The 18,282-nt window shown below is 47.1% G+C and overlaps 1 long non-coding RNA gene across 1 annotated transcript in view; it reads right to left on the bottom strand.

Moving 5' to 3' along the window:
- Positions 1 to 3,352: 3,352 nt before the first annotated feature.
- Positions 3,353 to 18,282, bottom strand: part of LOC124502986 (uncharacterized) — a 43,958-nt gene continuing 29,028 nt past the window's right edge. Inside the window, exon 3 of the long non-coding RNA XR_006960093.1 lies at positions 3,353 to 3,543. This is a non-coding gene — a long non-coding RNA (uncharacterized LOC124502986). The remainder of the gene's footprint in view (positions 3,544 to 18,282) is intronic.

Here is an 18,282-nt window from a genome sequence, read left to right as displayed (position 1 = left end):
GGTGCCTGGACACAGAGTTTTAAAAACATTAAATGAGCTACATCTAGGTGAAATATGTCTCAGCCAGGCAGAAATGAATCTTCTTAAAGCAACATTTGTGGGACAAAGGTTGTTCACCCATTTGCTCATTCAAGGCATCTGAATCTTGACCACAAGGGACCGGCTGACTCAGATGTCCCTCTGTAATAAAGCCAGAGGGACTCTATAACCCAGGAAGTCTTAAGGTCACAGAAGAATTCATTCAGAAAGACCAAGGTCATTCCCTGGGGTGAGGGCACAATACAGTTCAGCATGCAATTTCAACATCATGATGTTTAACCAACTATAAAAGTCTTAAAGTCTATAAAATCATCCCCACTTCAAAGAAGAGAAATTGAGTCTTAGGGAAATCAAATGAGTGACTCCAGGTCACTCAACTAGAAACTGGCATTGCTGGGGCTTAAACCCACATCTCCAGCCATACACCATATACACAGGCAGAAGTCAGGCAGGGCCAGGGCATGGGTGGGATCAGGCTAAGGAATTCAAGGAAACAAGGATGGGGAAAAAGTTAGGGCCACATCCAAAGCTGCTTCCTCCATCAGAGAGGCCGTGAGAATGGCCATCTGAGATGACCACTGGAGGGAAGCCTGGAATGACCAACCATCCAGACTGGGACCACAGAGCCAGACAGCTTCCCAGAGAAGGCACACAATAGCCCTGTTCTGTGGAGATCATAAGGTAAGTGTGTGCACATGAGGAATGACAGGACTCACCCCAGCATGCAGTTAGTACCTTGGGGAGGCAGAATTCAAATGCAGGCCTAAATGACTCCAAGCCCTATGCTCTTTGCCCCTTGGTACCTATTTGGGAAACCACTTAAAAAATTCTGTTGAACTTAGATAGGGGTGAAAGGACTGGAGCATGGCCCCAAAAGTAGCAGCTGCTTCTCAATTTGCAAACTATTTGTTCTTAGCTATAAAATGAAATAAAACCTATGCTGTGAGGGGTGATGAGTTGACTGACATAAAGCACCTAGCAGGTGCTTGGCACATAGTAGATAGCCTAAATGCTGACTCTTTTTCCTCAACAGGAAGGTTGGTGGTCTGAGGTCAACAGCCCGCCCCTCAGTATAAATAAAAAGACAGAGAGGCACAGTTGTAGCACACAGAAATTACAAAACAGGGTGGGCAAGGCTTGGGGAACATCCAATCCTATCCAGCAGATGGCGGCTTAAGAAACTGAGACTCAGGTTTAAAAAAATAAATTAAATAAATAAAAAAGGGGCACCTGGGTGGCTCAGTCGGTTGGGTGTCCGACTTCAGCTCAGGTCAAGGTCTCACAGCTCATGAGTTCGAGCCCTGCATCAGGCTCTGTGCTGACAGCTCAGAGCCTGGAGCCTTCTTCGGATTCTCTCTCTCTCTCTCTCTCTCTCTCTCTCCCTCCCTCTCTATCTCTCTCTCTCTCTCCCTCTCTCCCCTCCTCTGCTCATGCTCTGTCTCTCTCTGTCTCATAAATAAATAAACATTAAAAATAAAAAAAAAAAAGAAAAGAAACAGACTCAGGGGTGCCTGGGTGGCTCATTTGGTTAACATCTGACCCTTGGTTTCTGCTCAGGTCATGATCTCCTTGTTAGTGGGTTCAAGCCCTGTGTCTTCCCTCTCTCTCTCTCAAAATAAGTAAATAAACATGGAAGGAAGGAAGGAAGGAAGGAAGGAAGGAAGGAAGGAAGGAAGGAAGGAGGAAGGGAGTGAGGGAGGGGAGGAAGGAGGGAAGGAAGGAAGAAACTGAGAGGTGACAGCTTGCCCGTGGTCACCCACTAAAATGGCTTGGTCATTAAGAGATATTCCCAAGTTTTTTCCCTCAACTATGAGGAGCAAAAATAATTTCTCCTCCAGTAATCCTTGGCAACACTTAATAAAAACACTTCTCTAGCATAAATGCTAAAATTGCCTAAATATGGCTAACTCTTGGATAATGCTGGTTAATCCTGGCTAATGTTTGATTCTCTAAAGCATCTTTTCCCATCAATAAACTTTTTTGTGGGAAACTCTCATTTGCCTTGTGTTTCTTATGGAAATGTGATTTGTACATACATCCTTTCTGCATAAATATTTAGCTCATCATTGTGCCGCACAAATTCCCTGCAAATTAGGTGGAAATCAGCCTCAGCTGACAGAAGCATCTATACTCATCCAGGGAAAAATCATTATTGTTTAGAACTTATTAAGCCCCGACAGTAAGTACTGGATGGGCCTAGGAACTTCAATAAATATTGAATGCAAATGTGAACCAAATGCTTGAGCTAAAGTTGTTCTTGTGATTTCTACCTACTAGGCACCAGCTAAGGTTGAGGGAAGAAAATGGGTTACAGCTTGGCTCTGCTAACTGCAAGCTATTTCAACCAAAGCAAATCACCAAGTACCTCCTCATCTATGAAATGGGTCTAACCAGCCCTATCTCATAGGGTTTTTTATCATAAAGATTAAATGAGATTACATGCATCAAGTACCCTGCATGAGGCCTGGCACATAGCTGATGTTCAGTAATTGCCCATTTCTAACAAACTAATAAGCCCCAAGTGGGTGACATGTGGAACTGGTAGCTCACAAGTTGTTTACAGTTGTATCCCACCCCCGTGCTGCAAACATAATTGCAGCGATCACAACTATTGGAAGATTGCAGTTAACTCCACCATTTTGATATAAAACTAAGCAGAGGACCAGTTTCTAGATAGCTTGGAATAAGAATCTACATATTTAGGGGCGCCCTGGTGGCTCAGTCAGTTAAGCATTTGATTTAGGCTCAGGTCATGATCTCACAGTTCATGAGTTCTAGCCCCACATTGGGCTCTGTGCTGACAGCTCAGAGCCTGGAGCCTGCTTGGGATTCTGGGTCTCCCTCTCTCTCTGCCCCTCCCCTGCTCGTGCTCTGTCTCTCTCTGTCTCAAAAATAAATAAACATTGGGGCACCTGGGTGGCTCGGTCGGTTGAGCGTCCAACTTCAGCTCAGGTCATGATCTCGCGGTTTGTGAGTTCAAGCCCCGCATCAGGCTCTGTGCTGCAGCTTGGAGCCTGGAGCCTGCTTCAGATTCTGTGTCTGCTTCTCTCTCTGCGCCTCCCCCGCTCATAAGCTCGCTCGCTCTCTCTCTCTCTCTCTCTCTCAAAAATAAAAATAAACATTAAAAAAAATTTTTTTTTAATCTGAAAAAGTGACCTCCCCATCTGCCCCCACCCACACACAAACTCGCTCCCGAACTTGGAAACAGCCCCATCATCCACTTATCCTCCCAAGCTAGAAACATAGACATTATCCTTGCTTTTCCTCTTTCCCTCCCCTGCCCCCACCACTTCCAGCCATTCACCAAGTCCTGCCAATGTGACCTCCTAAATCTCCCCTGGACTCAATCGCTTCTCTCCATCCCCATGACCACTGAGCCAAGCAAGATAACCACCATCTCTGGCCCGGAATATTGCAGTAGACTCCCACCTGTTGTCCCATACTCACCTTGGCTCCCCACACTTCCTCTCTCCATACCACAGCTGGAGGAATTGCTCTTTCGAACTGTAAATAATAATTCTAACAATTAATAGTGAATGCTTACATTGTGCAAGGTATTGTTCTAATCTATGACTCTTCAGCCTAAAAGCTTGTACTTCCCATGGGACTTAGAATAAAGCCCCCAACTCCTTGCTTGAACCCTTCAAGGCCCTATATGTCCTGGTTCTCCCTCTTCTCTACTGCTCCTTTTCTCATTATTTCCCCTGATGGATCAAATCCCAGAAGGTCTCTTCCTGACCAGTAATTTTTGAACAATTTTGGAGATCACCTTTCTGCTTTTATTTTTCCATGGAGAACTGATAAAGATAAACACAGCCAGCAATTCATTATAGCAGTGAAAACAGATTTTATTCAGTACCCACTGACCGTAGGGGAAGTGCTGAGCTTGATTCTGATTGTGCAGAGGTGACTGGGCATCATAAAGGGAGAATGGGGAAAGAGGGAGGGGAAATACTCATGAAAAATTACAAAAAGTGGGAAGGGGATGTTGGTCCACATGAAACCCACATGGATTTGCTAACTGGTGCCTACCAAAGTCAGGCCCCTACCCTCCCGCACAGGCTGGGAGTCAGGATCCCTATCTTGTTCCAGGTGTTGGCTGGAACAAACAGCAAATTCATTTGGGAGCCTTGATTTTTCTCAGGCAGGGACGTTAACAGGTCTGGGGTCATCCTAGGGATGTTGCCTTCAGCCATTAGAAATTATGTTAATGTTTGTTCAAATCTTTACAGGCCAACGTTGAAGCTTAGTCAAGAAGAAGATTCAGAAGAGGTTGGCTGGAGCTTGGTCAAAGAGAGAATCTTTGTCAGTGACACTGAATGTCCATCTATGCCAACTCCCCATCCCCATTCCAACTGTCCACACACACCCCAACTCCCACCCATCATCTTCCCAGGCCCTAGTTTAAAGCCTTCTTCATCAGGCCCCTCACTGGAGCACCTGCAGTGATGAGTATGAGATTAAGGGCAGTTCTGTTTATCCCTTTTAACAATCCATGTTTTTTGTTTTGTTTTGTTTTATTTTGTTTTGTTTTGTTTTAATTTGGGAGAGAGGGAGAGAGAATCCCAAGCAGTCTCCACACTTAGCACAAGCCCAACACAGGACTCGATCCTTGATCCCACCACCATGGGACCACGACCTGAGCCAAAATCAAGGGTCGGATGCTCAACCAAGTAAGCCACACAGGCACCCCTCCATAGGTTCTCCCCCCCCCCAACCTCCTGATGGCCTGGTGCACAACCCAACACACAGTAGGTGCTCAATGAATGTTTGTTGAGTTAATTAACAAAGCTCTCCAGTCTTCATCACAAATGCGTGGAATGCTCCTTCAAACCACCACCCCCAGGACCTGCGGTTGACTGGAAAATGACTCCCATGGAACAAATCACCCTCAGGCACTCAATAAAACTATTCAGTGCTCACTGCTGCTGAAGGAACTGATTGCACTGCCTTTTGACCCCGAAAGTCATTACGTACACCAACATCCATCTGCTGGAGGGGTGGCCTGGAAGGGGGTCCTCACCTCCACGCAGCTCTGTCTTCTAAATAAACTCAAAAGATCATACGTTGTCACTTCCCCAGATCATTGTCAGTTGTTAGAAATCAAACAAGGGGTAAGGAACATGTCCAACCATCTCCCCAGGCTCTAGCTGTGCGCCCTCCATCACCTCCAACTCAGACACGGAACACCGTGAGGCTTCTCCCCCCTGGAAAGTCAGCAGGAGGGTCCTGATCAAACAGCCGCTCTGCCCTCAGCCCATCATTATGATGTCTACATTCCAGGCATTCCAAAAACCTGGAAGTCAGCCTTGCTGCTTGTCTCGCTTCACCCACACATCCATCATTCACTCTTTCCACAAGCACCTATTGCTTGTAATAGGTGGAGCCTATTACTGCTGGATTTATACTAATGAACAAGACAGGCATGGCCTTTCTCTTCATGGAGCTCACAGTCTAGAGAAGAAAATGGAGATTAACCAAATGGACAGACAAATGTTCAAGTTAAATTTAAAATGAACGCATCTATTATCTGCTGGGTTCTGTGCCAGGCCCTGTAGGGGAAGAAGGTAGCATGGGTGGGAGGTCATTGACCAAGATACCTCAATGTTCCCCTAAGCTTGACTATACCCTAGATAGTCCCTTCATGACCATAGGCCCCTGACTTCTCTTTTCTTAGAGTGTTTACTTTAGAAATCTTGCAATTGTAAGTTCTTTCTCTGCCCCTTTGAGATATAAATCTTCTCCCAGCCTCTTGCCAGTTTTACAACCCTGATATGTCTTATTCAAGGACCTGGGTGCCATCCTTGAGAAATGTAATCATTAAGAAAGATAATACCTTCTCTCCCAGTCTCTGGGACAGTAGGAGCCTAACTTTAACAAATACCAATGAGCCAATACAAATAAACCAGTGCCCTCCGTTACTTTTCCATTAGCTTGAAAACCCTCTTGCCTTTTGTTTCAGTAGACTTGAGAGGTCAGTCTCTCTCCCCTACTGCAGTAGTCTTACATAAAGTCTCCCTCACCTGTTTAACTCCATCCAGTGCAATGTTTCTTTGGCATCACACAGAAATGAGTAAAACATGGATCCTGACCCCCCCAAAGAATTTAAAGTCTGATTAGGAAGACAAGTTAAAACTTTCAAAATTGTAGTAAAATCTATGGAGAAAAAAAAAAAACAGAGGAAGCCATGAGAGGGTGTAACATGGGAAACAAACATAGATATGAAGGGGAATCAAGGAAGAACTCTCTGAGAAGTGATATCTCAGAAGGGACACATGGTCTAGGCAGAGGGACCAGTACACATAAGACCTTCAGATTAAACATTCAGCTTCAGATATATTGAGTTCCTGTCCCCATCAAGTCCTGTTGTATTTGCACATGTGTCTCTTCTTTCACATTCCAATGCATGGCTCCGACAGGGTGCTCCCCCAGCTCAGCAGCCGTCCATGAATCTCCGGCACCCCCCTGAGGAAGTCTATTGCTCTTAACTTCCCCTGCCTTAGGTCAAGACTATGTTCAATCTGGCTCCTATTACCCCTCCAACCACATGGAGAGAAAGTGTCTCCGAGAAACATAAGCTTCTGGGGTGTGACAGAGGAGGGAGCTTCCTGCGCAGGCAGTCCCAAGACAAACCAGGAAGTAGGAATGCACAGCAGTGACGTGACTGAAGGTCAATTCATACAGCTCAAGTACTAATAGGACCGAAAATTCTTTACTAGTGGACTGAAAATAGAGTTATTCTGCCCTTATTCTGTGACGCAGGGCCTTACGCAACTAGGAAATGCAAGATCAGTCACTGCTGAATGTATTTCTGAAGCAAAAGATGTGCCTGGCGCATGGCTGTGCCCTGGGGCTTCACTAGCCCTACAGCCCCCTACTGACCCCCAACTCGTAGATGCAGAAGGAGCATCAAGGTTACCTTTACAGTGGGAAAGAACTAGGGTCTTGATTACATTACTACATTTGGACACCCACGAATTCCTGACTTGTGCCTCTCCACAGGATTCCTCAGGGAGGCCTCGCCAGAGAAGAGTCACCAAACAGGACACACTACATTCTGCTGCGGGGAGCTAGGCCCCATGCCCCATCCACACAGCACAGAACTCCAAGGACCCAAGGCTGGAGCCCAGAGTTCAGGCTCATGACTGCTGGAGTTCCAGGAGCAGTGGGCTGGCCAAGAGGACACGCTGGCCTGGGAGCACCCCCTCAGGAAGGAAGGGGTGACTTATGTATACAACCCATGTGATCTCCTGCACAAGTGCATGATCTGATCACTTCACGGACTGACACCTATCAGACGGTCAACTCCTCCTCCTCCCTGGGGGCAGCGAGAGCCCATCTCCATCACCTCTGATCCTTCTTTTCCAACTCTCCCATCCTCCTGGCCCTGAACACAGGACTGTCTCAGTCAGACCTTCTTCCTGGGTCGTGCTTTCCAACCCAGGGCAAAACCTGGGTTTTGTCTCTCCATTCCCCAAACAGCTTCTTTTCTTCACGTCTAGGCCTTGTGCCTGCTTATGTCTCTGAGCTCTGGGCAAAGGCCCAAGAACTCAGCTCCTTCCCTGTCCAGAAGCTTCCTAAAGCCAGGCCAGCAAGTATCTTGGCAGAGACTCTTGCTACTGTGATGAGCTCTATCTGCATCCCATCAAGGGCAATGAGTTACTGTGGAGATAGGAGCAGGGCTTTTTTCTTTAATCCAATTAAGCCACATGCTGACTGTGATACTTTCTCCACTATCTAAGGCAGCAGGTACCTTTGCAATTACTTCCCCTCTGCTGAGGCTGCATGCCAGCCACCAACCGGGAGTCTCTGAGAGATAGAGATGAGGCTGTGCAATCACAAGGGCAAAGTGATGGGGGAGGGGACAAACCAGGGAGGGGGAGGACTGACCAGGGAGCACCTAAGATGAAGATCCACCAGGAGTGTGCAGCACAAGGCAAACCATGCCTGGGAGCCAGCTGAGACGTGACTTCTAGCTGCGTGCAAGGGCCTTAGAAACAAGGGGCTTTGTCTTAATTTGGGTTTCCCCAGAGCAGACCCGGAGACAAGGATTTATGTGCAGGCAGGCAGTTTGGGAAGTGATCTGAGGAAGTTAAGTGGAAGAGTCAGGGAGTGAGACAGGGGAGCGAAGACAGCCAATAAAGTCTGCATTCCTAAGTGGGTAGGTCACTGGACAGGCCGGGTTTAATGCCACTTGGAACTCTTTAGGAGACCATGTAGAGCACACCCTAGAAGTGTCCCCAAGGGGTGAGAAAGCCAGGTGTTCATTCACTGAAGTGACTGAATGGTGACCCTCAAAAAGATATGTCCACGTTGTAACCCCTGCAATCTGTTAGTGTGAACTTAACTGGAAAAAGGGTCTTTGTCAATATAATTAAACATCTTGAGATGAGATCATCCTGGCTTACCCACGGGGCCCTAAATCGAAAGACAAGTGTCCTTATAAGAGATGCACAGGGAGGAAAAGAAAAGATGATGTGATGTCAGAGGCAGAGGTTGAAAGGATGCAGCCATGAGCCAAGGAACACTAAGAGCCACCAGAAGCTGGAAGAGTTAAGGAAGGATTCCCCCCAGAGCCTTCAGAGGGAGCAGGGCCCTGTGATACCTTGATTTCAGACTTCTGGCCTCCAGAACTGTGAGGGAAGAAATGTCTATGTTTTAAGGCACCCAATTAGTGATAATTTGTTACAGCTACCAGGACACTGATATATCCACTGATATATATATATCCACTGATATATCCACTTGGTTATGGGTTACTCTTGGGGTCAACTCCCCAGCATTTCCAGCCTGTACTACCAGAAGCTGAGTGCCCTTCTGTAGCCAGAGAAAGACCTCGGGCAGAGAGACACTGGTGTTTGCAGTAGGAAACCATCCTGTATGCAGAAATCTCCCACTGAAATGGCAGGTGACTTCTGGGGCACAGTGGGGTCAGGGGGAGAGGGAGGGCACCGGCAGCCCCTGCACAGGGTGGCTGGATTTGGATCAGGGCCACCTTCTGGCCCACCTAACTATGTTCTCCAAGGGGACCCCCACCAGGAAACATGCTCCTCCTTAGGATTAGACCCTCGGGTGGGAAGAGAAACTCACAATAGGATGTGTCAGATGTGTGCCCACACACACGTCCCCTCACACACATCCTTCCAATGCCCTTGTGACATACAGAGGGCAGAATAATGGCGCCCAAAGCTGTCTGGTCCTAATCCCCAGAATCCCCGTGAATATGTGACCTTACATGGCAAGAGGGACTTTGCAGATGTGACTAAGTTGAGGGTCATGAGATGGAAGACTGTCCTGGATTGTCCAGATGGGCCCGGCGTTCTTACAAGAGTTCTTACAAGTGAAAGAGGGAGGCAGGTGGATCAGGGGTCAGAATCAGAAAGACAAAGATGCTATCCTGGTGGCTTTGAAGGTAGAGGAAGGGGCTGGAGCCAAGGAGCCTCTAGCAGTTGGAAAAGGCCAGAGGAAAAGATCTCCCCTACAACCTCCTGACACCTTGGTTTTAGGCCAGTGAGACCCATTTCAGACTTCTGGCCTCCAGAACCGCAAGATGATGCATTTACATTGCCTTAAGCCACTGAGTTTATGGTAATTTGCACAGCGTAGGACACGAATACACTTTATAGACTTAAAGAAACCTTGAGATGAGCCCACAGGCTGTGAGGAATGGGATGCAGCTATTATCAGAGGCTCCCCTGGACTCTGCAGGATGCCGTTTCTGAGATGTTGCTCACCGCTGTGTCTCAGAGCCTAGCAGGACCCTTGGCGCGTGGCGGGAATTTGTCTCCTTTGCCTCATTTGATGGAATTATATTACATTTCTTTGCACACTTCATCACACCTAACAGTGTTTCACACAAAGTAGTTGTTTAAAAATACTTGTCAAACAGTTAAATGTTTGGTCAATCGATAGGTTTTCAATTGAGTGAAACAAAACTGCTGCTCCTCGTGGTTTACTCTCTTGCTTTCTCCACTTCCTTCCCCAGCCCTGAAACAAGCCACCCACCTGAGCTCACTGCCTGGAGGACGCAGAACATCCTTCCAGTGAGCAGAAACAAAGACCCCTGCCTGGTTTGGGGCTCCACAAGTCTGGCCCTTGGGGACTGAAACAAAATGTTTGAGAGGAGCCTGGCCCAAATGTCCTTCTCCTCCCCACCAGCCATGACGATAACTTCCCCTGGGACTAAGAGGGGGAGGACTGGACAGATCCAGCAGGAAAAGGGTCCTGCACCCCAGGGAGGCTGCAGGAGCCCAGGAAGGGAGGACTGGGGATAAGACCAGGCAGGGCACATCAGGAGGCTAGAGGACTGGATGCCCCTGTGTATGATGTGGTATTTAAGACAGAACAGGGCAGACTTTAAGCAACATACTAAATGCTGTTGTGATTGTCATCAGAGCTGGGGGCCAGAACAAATCCCTGTGCGTTGGGAGGGGCATGGGGGGGGTGGTTCCCTGAAGGGCAGAGGTGTCTCTAGCATGATCCCAGGGCAAGAAATGAGGGGGTCTTGAACTGGACCACCAAAGACAGCCCTCGCCTGCTAAGGTCAAGGAGGAAATCTGGCTGGCATTCCAAGCCATATGGACACCTAGAAGTGGCAGCTGCTGGGGCTGAGCTGACCCTGCCCTGCGGGGGGCCAGCCAGAAACTCTTCGCTATCTCTAAGGTGCCACTTGGGTCTGTGGACTGCAAGAGCACCTGCTTCTCATGGTAACCTCAGCCCCATGTCCTCAGCCAAGGTGGGGAGGGGGAGGGGGCCCAGGAGGGAAGAAGGGGGATTAGCAGACATCAGCCACAAAGACATCCATGCCCCCAGAGCAGATTTCTCATGGGGGTCTCTGGGAGCAGCGTGGCCACAGTGACAGGGGGGCCTGCCATACCCCTCCCCACACATGCAAGATGGCAGCAGAAGAGTAGCCTTCTGAAATAACTGAGGGGACACTTTAGAGGGGCTTTATTAACAGCAAGAGGCCCAAAAGGGGCTGATGCCAGAATGATTTAATTTTCTGCAGGAGGGGCGATCTCATTTCACAGCACTAGAGAGAGGCTTTCGAGTTACATTTGTAATAAAGCATTTTATGAGGAAGAAACAAAATGAGAGTGAATTTCAATGTAAGAATAAGCAATGTTTTAGAGTTTTCTATCATTAGCAGAATTGGATCAACTCAAAACACAAACCAGGAATAATAAGCCCTCCCTCCCCGGGGACAACCTATGTATTAAATGAGGTATTGTGCACAAGGGACCCACCAGAACCTACTATACAGTCAATAGAACCATGTAGGAGAGATCATTTTTTAACCCACCCTCTCTACTCTACAGCAAAATCATTTCTGGTAATAACTACTAATAATCTTTACTTTCCTGATTCATCCCTTAGTTTTTTTTTTTAATGTTTTATTTATTTTGAGAGAGATAGAGACAGCACAAGCAGGGGAGGGGCAGAGAGAGGGAGAGAGAGAATCCCAAGCAGGCTCTGTCAGTGCAGAGCCCGATGCAGGGCTCAAACTCAAGAACCATGAGACCATGACCTGAGCTGAAACCAAGAGTTGGACGCATAACCGACTGAACCACCCAGATGTCCCTGGCCCTTAGTTTTAAAATGACTAATAATTATCAACTTATATATAAAGAAAAATTTTTTATCTTACATATGTTATTCAGAGTCAATAAAATACTTACTGTAGGAATTAAAATTTTTACTTGCCAAGCAAAAACTTTCCCACGCCCTGTTTCGCCATTCTAAATCTTAAACACAAATAAAAGCTCCCAGTGGTCGTGCAGAATGATGGGATCAAAGTTGTTCAAGAGCTCCTTCATCATTTAGTTACTGGGCTATCACTGCTGATATTGAATTGGCTGTGGAAATACAGAAATATGCATAATGCAGGCATCAAAGACCAGAACAGGGCCCAAAGCAAACTTGGATGATTCTGGATCTTTAAGGAACTTACCTTCAAGATGGACACATGTAGCTGAGCCCATGTATGTAGAGGCCTGACATGGACTTGTTTGAATTAGCTTCCATGAAAAACACAATGTTTGTGAAAGTGTAAATGACTGAAATATGCTAATTTGAAACTTATTATGAGAACTCAGCAGTGACCACAGCCAATGAGACAGTTGATCAACCGAATATCTCAGGGTAAAAGAGTGTTTCACCAATGATATGGCATAGAATCCATTACAGTTTTTGTTTGTTTTTTAAGTAGGCTTCACGCCCAGCATGGGGCCCAGCATGGGGCCCATCACGGGGCTTGAACTCACGACCCTGAGATCAAGACCTGAGCTGAGATCAAGAGTTGGTCACTTAACTGACGGAGCCACCCAGGCACTCCACCATTATAGTTTTTATATTCACTACAGATAATGCTCCCTGTTACTGCCTGTGCCCAGGGCAGCGCCCTTCCCCATATGCTCTGACTGGAGCCCTTTCCCTTCTTTGGGGGATTTCCTACTTCAAAAAGTGAAAACAGGGGGTGCCTGAGTGGCTCAGTCTGTTAAGCGCCTGACTTCGGCTCGGGTCATGATCTCACAGTCTGTGAGTTCAGGCCCTGCATCAGGCTCTGTGCTGACAGTTCAGAGCCTGGAGCCTGCTTTGGATTCTGTGTCTCCCTCTCTCTCTGCCCCTCCCACGCTCATGCTCTCTCTCTCTCTCTCTCTCTCTCTCGCTCTCAAAAATAAACATTAAAAAAATTTTTTAAGTGAAAATAGTTCACACTTATTGAGTGTCTGTCATTGTTCTAAGAGCTTGACATGTATTAACTCACTAACTAGAAACTGTCATTACTCCCATTTTACAGATAAAAACATTGATGCGCTCAGAAGCTTAGGTATTGTATGTGGAAGTATTTTGTACTTGCCGTGAGGGTAGTACAAATATTCCTAGGGTTGGCAGTCATAATAGTGAAGATTTCATACATTTGGTCGTGACAATGGACCGGAAATATCAGGGAGAAAAAGCAAGGTAGATGTTTATGAGGCTGTTAACAACCTGGACAAAATTATGCAGCCAAATTCAATAGCGCCAACATTCTGTTACCAAAATGGAGACTGTGAAGACAGCAAACGGTGTGACCATGTTTCCCGACGCCGAGCAGTCAGCTTCCAGAGAAGCAATTCAGCTCACAATTAGGGCAATTGTAAAGTTACATAGAAATGGCCTCAGTGTTCACCAGGCCCCCGGAAACCCAGCAGCCCCCAGCCCCCACCCCAGAGAAAGTTTCACAGGGATGGTTGGCTCTGTAGCTTAGCCAGAGGACAGAACTGTGAGCAGCAAGCTCCCACAAAGCTTTTCACAGAGATGCCAAACACAACCCATGGGCTAAGTACAAGGTGATCTGGAAAATCCATGAACCCTTCAATAGAGGCAGATAAGTAGAATAAAGCTGTTTTTTACAAAAGCACATTTCATGAACACATAGGGTGCAGCCTGGATATTTCCACCTTGCCCCTTGTTGTCTTTCATTTGTTTAATACCTGGCCCCTAAAGCCACTCTTTTCTGCTCAGTAGTGAGTACTGTGTAGAAGACAGGTCTTTAGCAGGACTGGGGTGCAGGGAGAGGACCAGCACTAGAGGTCCCAGGCTACCCACAGCTGACCCCAGGAGAAGCTAAACAATCCTAAGAGGGACTCATCCCAGAAGGTCACACAGACCACCCTTCCATCTGGCGCTAGTGTGGTCATGAACCTCTGTTTGCATGCTTCCAAGGACAGGGCGCTCACTGCTGCTCAAGACAGCCTGTGGACATCTCAGATGGTGAGAAGAGGCAGACTATTGCCCGAGCACCCCAGCTGCTCCCTGTCTCGACATGCAATCTATATCTGTGGCTGAGAAGGTCTTTCCAAGCTGTCCCCTCTGAAGCACCATGCCACCCCCCACAACCTCCTGCCCAGTCAAAATGAATCCTTCCTCTTCCACGTTATCCACCCTTGTTCTCAGCACACACAGCTATCTGTGTTTCCACCTGTTTTATAGCTATCTGCCTCCTCCATTTGACTGTGAGGTCCTTGAAGCCATAAACTGAGTCTTTCTCCTTGATTCCAAATAGATGCTTAAAAAGCCTTTCATTAAAAAATGCAATTCTTTAACAACAATCACCAAGTTTCCTTGGCTCACTTGCATGTATTCTCTCTTTCTCTCTCTCTCTCTCTCTCTCTCTCTCTCTCAGCCATGTGAGGAAACTGGAAGGAGGGCCCTCACTTCTGTGCTGGACACACCCCCACAGGGCAACAGTCACCTCTTCCTTCCCACACTCTCATCCCAATTCAATTTCCAGTTTCCCTCCCCCCCAGAGAAGGGGAGCTCAAAGCAGTGGTTTTGGGATCTCAAGTCAGCTTTCTAATCCAATGATCTGCCCCCTGATTCTCAAACTTGACCATGCATCAGAACCCTCTGGGGGGGGGGGCTCAAGTCACAGATTGCTGGAGCCCACCCTCAGAGTTTCCAATTCAGTGGGTCTGGAGTAGGACTCGAGAGTTTGCACTTCTAAACTCAGATGGTGCTCATGCTGCCGGTCCAGGGATCTCACTCTGAGAACCATGGTGGCACAGTGCTTCACTGAGGACAGTCCTTGAAAGACACATGGAGGCTCGGGAAATATTCTCCTTTTCTTACCCTCCAAGATGTCCACAGCTGTTTCAGGCAGCACTGAACACCTTGGAGGCAATGTAAGCAGCGGCCACAAGACTATATCACACACACACAGAATTTCCACTCATGATTTATCTGAGCTGTGTTTATATATCTCCAGCAGCAAGATGCTCATTACTTGTGAAATTAGACTATCTTATCTTCAGTTATTTCTTTTATTGAGGGACATGTCATCTCCTACCTAGGGTTGTCGGATAAAACATAGGATACAGTTTATATTTGAATTTCTAATAAACAATGGGTAACTTTTTAGCAGTTGTGTCCCATACAAATAGAATGATTTTTATTTGCTAAATCTGGCAACCCTATACTCCTACCCATCAGCTCTCCAGGTGCCTAAGCCCAATGCATGCCAATCCCGAAGCAGCCAGATGAGCTCAATCTCAGGTGAAGCCACTTCCTCTACTTCTCAAAAACCATTTAAGCCAAAGCCAAGAGCAAACAGAGTCAGCCTCAGGAAATTCACTTGGCCAGAGCTGCTCTTGGAGCCCAGGTCTTACAGCTGGTCCAGGGCTGGGTTGCTGTCTGAAACATGACCTTCCACCTGGGCTCCCAGCAGTGGGTCTCCTTGCCTTTGAAGCAGCTAGACCTCCATTCCAGAGCCCTAGCAGACTGCCAATAGCTGTCATCCATCCACAACTACGCTGTAGATTAACGTTAGAGCCCCGATGGAAACTTGCTTCTTCTGATTCCATGTTGCAGCCTTGTCAGTAATTCAAGAATCATTTACTGTGACGTAACCCCAGGATCCAGTACAGGTGCCAAGTGGAACCTTCCTGTGCAAGTCTTGTCATTTCAAAACTTCATATACCATGGATCAGAAGGGTCCTGCCCACTTTGTGACATCCTTCTTACACACCACCCAGCCCAACCACCTCATAGATGACCAGAAAAAGAAAGGGACTCACCCAAGCTCAAATTCAAGTTAACAGCAGAGCTAGATAAGAATCTAAGCCTACTGATCTCAGCTCAGCCCTCATCCTACCCTGCCAGGGCTCCCTCCAACCAAAAGGGAACTATTGACAAGTTAAAACCGCAGAGGTATACCATTTTTCTCCCACGGAGCTAGCAACAGTAAAAAATTCTGACAATATCAAGCATTGGAGAGGATGTGGAGAAAATTGGACTCCCCTAGACCGCTGTTGGGAATGTAAATCGTTAGAGCGACTTTGGAGAGCAATTGGCAATACCTCGTAGAATTGAAAGTGCACGAACTGTACAACATAATGATTCCATGGCTTGTGACATGCCCCAGAGAAACACCACCACGTGTGCCGGACGAGATCCAGGGCACAGATGCTTATTGCAGCACTGTTTGTTATGGTGAAAAATTGGAAACAATCTAAATATGCAACAAGGCGAAAATGAGAAACAAAACATGGCCTATCCACATGACAGAATACCTTGCAGCAGTTCGAACAAATGGATTAGAGATAAATTTATCAACAAGAATAGAGGTCAAAAGTGGCCTTATGTGAAAAAGCCAGGTGTAAAGAGACCCAGAGCAAATTTATGTACATATTGAAATGCATTTCCACAAAACAACCCCATGTATCTATTATTTATAATGTAATACATATGTATATAAAAATACAAAGGTTTCAAAACAATTTCTTTTAAAAGGCTTGCCCGGAAGGAAACACAGCTATTCATGAAAGCCATGATAGCGATTGATTCTGGGAAAGGGGTAAAGGATAAAATTTGAGGATGTCAATCAAAGGGCACTTCAACTTTGTAATGTTTTATCTTTTATTAAAAATATACTTGAAGTAAATATAACAAGATGTTCACAGTTATTATCCCAGCAGCGAGCGTGCCAATTTACTACTTTTGTATTTTTATTTTGTTTTAACTTCTCAAATAATAAAGCACTATTCTGAGGCCCTGCTCTCTCCCCACACCCCAAGCCTACGTGACTGACCAAATACAAGTTTCTCAGATTTCAATAATTCATGGCCTGAAGCTGGGTGTGAGTGCAGAGCTCCATCCTTAAGGGAGAATGGAGGAACGCATTCAATACAAGCTAAAATCGCCCTCCCTCCATCCGGACGAGAGATGACCTTGGGTTTGAGTGAAATGGGGGAGGGTTTAATGTACTGGATGCTTCGCCCAATCTACTTCAGGGAGATGGAAGGAAACTTTCACCTGGTTCAATAATTTATCAGAACCTAAGCATGATGAAATGAAGAACCTTCCATAGGCAAGGGCTGTGAGTCTAGCAACAGCTCTCTGAGACCACTCTCTGGTTGGTCTGAGGGGAGGGTCTCAGCTTGAGGATGGAAAGAGGGAGCATGATCATCGTTGATGGGAGAAGTAAAACCCCAGTGGGCACACAGATCACATGGGGAGCCTGTTAAATGTAGATCTTGAGTCAGTAGGTCTGGAAGGAGGGAAGGCAGGGACAGGAGGCAGTGCTGGGGATGTTGCATTTCTATCAAGATCCCAGTGCTATGGGTGTGCCTGGTCCACGGACCCCACTTGGAGTAATGAGTCTCCGCACCACCCACTGTCAACTGCCACCTGCTCCTTCTCTTCATCGTCCTACTTATAAATAAAACCTTGAGTGTTGATGGTGTCTGATGGTACTGAGGGTCAGGAGAACCAGAAACACCTAACTCCTGCCTTCAGTACCAAGGGAGATGGCTACTGGGGACCAAAGCTCCCCTTGTTAGAGGCCATGGGTTCTGTGAAGCAGAAGAAGGGACCTGTTTGGAGCATGAGGCTTGACTGGGGTGACCAACTGCTCTAGTTTGCCAGAATTTTCAGTGCTAAAACCAGAAAAATCTCAGGCAAACCAGAACATGTTGGTCACCCTTACAAAACCCCACTTGGAATACGAATTCACGGTTATAGAAATGAGAAAGTGGTTCCCTCTGGGATGGGGAGGGGATGGAGGCATCGAGCCTCTGGCTCAGCTACCATCTGGCTACAACCTGACTCTATTCAGGTCACCCCTGGCCACTGGGCCACAATCATTGGCCCTTTGAGGCCTGGGTCCCAAACAGCTCTTATGCTATTCCTATCTAAAAAACAAAACAAAACTAACATCTTCTCCAGCATCAACTTCATGAAGGAAGCTGGGGAGACATGAGCGGAAGAGAATCTTTCCTCAAATAGGAAAGACCAGCCTGAGTTTAAATTCTGGCAGCGCCATCTGTGAGCCATGTGACGCGGGGCCGGCGAATTCATCCGTTGGGTGTTAGCTTCCTCATCTGTGAAATGGGGCTAAAAAGTGCCCCCCGCCCAAGACTGTGGTACAGATTAAGTGAGATGACATGAGGAAAGAGCCCGGCGCCCAGGTGGGCAGTCCATGGTCGCTGTCTCCCAAGCCCTCCATCACCTGGGGTCCGGTAGCACAGAGGGGCCATGCGTGAGAGAGGACACTTGTTCAGCGGGCTCTTCCTCCAGCTTCCTTCGCCATGCTTTCACTGCCTTTCTGCTTCCAGGAGGGGTGTGAAGGTCTCAAGTCCTATCAGCTGTTCTCCTGACTCAGCCTCGGGCAGTGAGCACGGAAATACCACAGGCAGAGCCTGTTCTGGTGACATTTCAAATCCAAAGTATCTTTCGCGTCCCCTCGCAGGCTGCATCTGGTCA

Source organism: Lynx rufus, unplaced genomic scaffold, assembly GCF_022079265.1.
Source record: "Lynx rufus isolate CCGP_SWC_20201006 ecotype Redwood Valley unplaced genomic scaffold, mLynRuf1.p SCAF_8, whole genome shotgun sequence".
NCBI lineage: Eukaryota > Metazoa > Chordata > Mammalia > Carnivora > Felidae > Lynx > Lynx rufus.
This window is presented reverse-complemented; position numbering and strand designations above follow the sequence as displayed.